Raw genomic sequence first — 3,364 nt, 5'->3', positions numbered from 1 at the left:
ATGATGGGGCTGGTTTACTCTTATACGTACTGTAGCATGGTGAAGGTGGGATTTCCTTTACTATATTCACTTAAGCCAGTGTAATCTTTGTGCTCCCCACACAGGGCCTGCAAGAACAATGAGAGCACAATGTGGATAGGCACAATTTGGCCTTAGGTCTGTAGATGGAACAAACTCTTAAGGGGAGCTTCAGGAATACCTGCTCTAAATTATTTCTTAAAGTCTTTAAGAAATAACTTGGAGCTGTTGTATAACTGCAAAGCCAAAAAAAAAAAAACCCGACCCCAAAAGACTCCAAATGAATTTTGCACCTGCTTTCATTTGGAAAATGTCAGTTCCTACAGCAGTGTTTCCCAAACGGTGATACGTGGAACATTGGTGTTCCGCACGATGTGAATAGGTGTTCCATGAAAGAATCATAATTTTAAAAAAGGGTCTTTAAATTTTTTTTTATTTTAAATTTGGCATATTTGAAGCATAGTTTACAACTCTTTTTGAATGACTATAATTTAACATTAAACTCTTTTTCCAGTTATTGATAGATCTCGTATTGAATATCATGGCGTAAAGAGAACGTGGCACGCAAGCATGTTGACGTCTACCCCTTTTGGGCACGTTTCAGTTAGTGACATTGTACCCCTTCCACTTCGAGGCTGCATGAACTGCAGCAGTATGCACACACCATTCTCTTTACACCATGTTGAGTATAACGTATTCACTCAACACGTTCAAACCTGTGGGTCTTTACCGTGTGTGCAATAAGCACAACTAAACTAGCTTCGCTCAAAACAATATAAATATTTGTGAGAAACAAAATATGACAAAAATCAGTATTTCTAAATATTGTTACTAAACCTAATCACTATGGATTTGTGACTAAAAGAAGGAACTTTGAAACGAAAAGCAAGTTCTTCTGGTACTCCAACTGTGGCCGAAATAAATGAGCAAAATATTGTGACACTTCAAAGTGAGGATGAACAATTTTTGTTGCTGAAAAATCTGTCAGTACTAGTGAGTTATCCAAGGTGAAAGAATTTCCACCGAAGTATATCAAAAAACAAGAAGAAGCAGGTGTTAAAAGACGGAAATGAAAGTATGATGAAAGTTATTTGTCTTTCGGTTTGACGTTTGTTGGAAATAAAGATGTTCCTGATGTGCAGTGCGTCGTGTGCAACAAAATACTAGGAAACAGTTAATTGGCTCCTGCTAAACTTCGTAAGCATTTGGAAACCAAGCATGCTGAATACAAAGACAAAGATATACATTTTTTTCAAGATGAAGCGTGACTCACTTGAAAATTGTAAACTTTCAGTGATTAAAATTGCTAAAACAGACAATAAAAGTGCAACAGAGGCATCTTATCGAGTAAGTTACCGTATAGTGCTTTCCGGAGAAGCTCACACTATTGGAGAAATGCTTATCAAGCCTTGTGCGAAAGATATTGTAACGTGCATGTTGAGCGAGCAGTCTGGTAAAAAAAAATGATGCTGTACAGTTGTCAAATAATACTGTTGCACGCCGTATTAAAGATCTTGCCGATGACATAGAAAAAGAGCTAGTTTGCCGACTGAAAATTTGCCTTGAGTATTCATTGCAGCTAGATGAGTCCACTGACATTTCAGGACTTGCTGTGCTACTAGTATTTGTCTGATATAGATTTAATAATATTATTATTATATGAATCTTATGTGAATCTCTGCAAAGCAACACAACTGGAGAAGAAATATTCAACCACATCAACAACTTTTCAGAAAGCATGAAATTAGTTTTGGAAAATGTATTGATGTATGTACTGACGGTGCTCGGGCAATGATCGGGAAGATGAAGGGAGCTGAAACGCGAATCATAAGTGTGGCACCAGAAAGCACTAAGAGCCATTTGTATTCTACACAGACAAGCACTTGCAGTTAAAAAAAATACCAGCATATCTGAAAATTGTGCTCAATGAACCAGTACAAATGATCAATTTTGTCAAATCTCGACCCACTTCAATCCAGGTTATTTAAAATTTTGTGTGAGGAAATGGGCAGTCAGCACAAAGCGCTTCTTTTACATACGGAAGTGAGGTGGCTAGCCAGAGGAAAAGTGCTTGTGAGGCTTTTTGAGCTTCATAGTGAACTACTGGTATTCTTCACTTCAGATAATTCAGGACGAAAATGTAATGACTGACAAATTTCTTATGGCTAATGAGACTTACGTATCTTGCAGATATTTTTGAAAAATTAAATGAAATTAATCTGTCACTGCAAGGAAAGAATGTGACCATTTTTACTACAATGGATAAAATTTTGTCATTAAAAAAGAAACTGGACTTCTGGGCATCTTCTATAGAACAGCATAACTTTGACTGCTTCCCTACAGTACATGAATTTCTGACTGAAATAAATTCTACAGTGCATAAAGAAGTTTCCAGCACCATTTTACAGCACTTACATGACTTGCGGGTCTCTTTATTAGAATATTATTAGAATATTTTCCTACAACTACTGATGATAATGCTTGGGTTCGAAATCCGTTTGTAATTACAGCCAAACCAGTCGGCTTTACTGTGCACGATTCTGAAAGCCTAATTGACTTAATTTCTGACTCTGATTTGAAACAAAAATGTAAGGATCTTGCGCTGAATAATTTTTGGAGCAGCCTAATAGAAGAGTACCCTAATGTGGCTAAACGTGCAGTTTGAGTGCTCCTTCCTTTTGCTACACCTTATTTGTGTGAGATGGGATTTTTGTATTATACTGCAACAAAAACCAAATCTAGGAATAGACTTGATGCTGCGCCTGACATAAAGATTCAACTTTCCAGCATTTGTGAAGCGAATTTGTGATAGAAAAACGCAGAAACACCAATCCCATTAAATCCAAACTTGTTTTTCTGTTTATAAAAATAGATTTTCCTAGTAAAAATCTAATTTGTTTGGTGTTTGTGTATATATAAAAACAGGTTTTTTTAAGTAGAACACTGTTTTTAATTTTGACTGTTGCACTTGATTTTTGTACTACTTTATATGTGCTTTCCAGTTAGAAATTGTTAGTTCAAGTTATTTTAAATTTGTATTTTTGCTTTGTTTTATAAAATAAAATATATTTGAGCATAAATAACACAATGTTTTATTTGAAAACCACACAACTACAAAATAATATTATAAGTGTTCCATAATAGGCTAAAAAGTATTCCGTGGCCAAAAAAGTTTGGGAAACGCTGCCCTACAGCATGCCTTTATGCACCACTAGCTCTTTGCCTTTTCAAAATGTTCCTAGTAAGCAGAACACTGGGCAAAAAAAAGATATAGGATCTATTCTGGGTTCTGCCACTAGTTGCCTGTGTTGCCTTAGGCCAGTCACTTAAATTTCCCTGAGCCTGT

At 36.0% G+C, this 3,364-nt stretch overlaps 1 pseudogene; it reads left to right on the top strand.

Moving 5' to 3' along the window:
• The first annotated feature begins 559 nt into the window (after window positions 1–559).
• Window positions 560–2,858, top strand: LOC128845241 (zinc finger BED domain-containing protein 5-like; annotated as a pseudogene).
• The last annotated feature ends 506 nt before the right edge of the window (window positions 2,859–3,364 follow it).

The sequence above is a fragment of the Malaclemys terrapin genome, chromosome 11 (genome assembly GCF_027887155.1).
Source record: "Malaclemys terrapin pileata isolate rMalTer1 chromosome 11, rMalTer1.hap1, whole genome shotgun sequence".
In the NCBI taxonomy this organism is placed as follows: Eukaryota; Metazoa; Chordata; order Testudines; family Emydidae; genus Malaclemys; species Malaclemys terrapin.
This window is presented reverse-complemented; position numbering and strand designations above follow the sequence as displayed.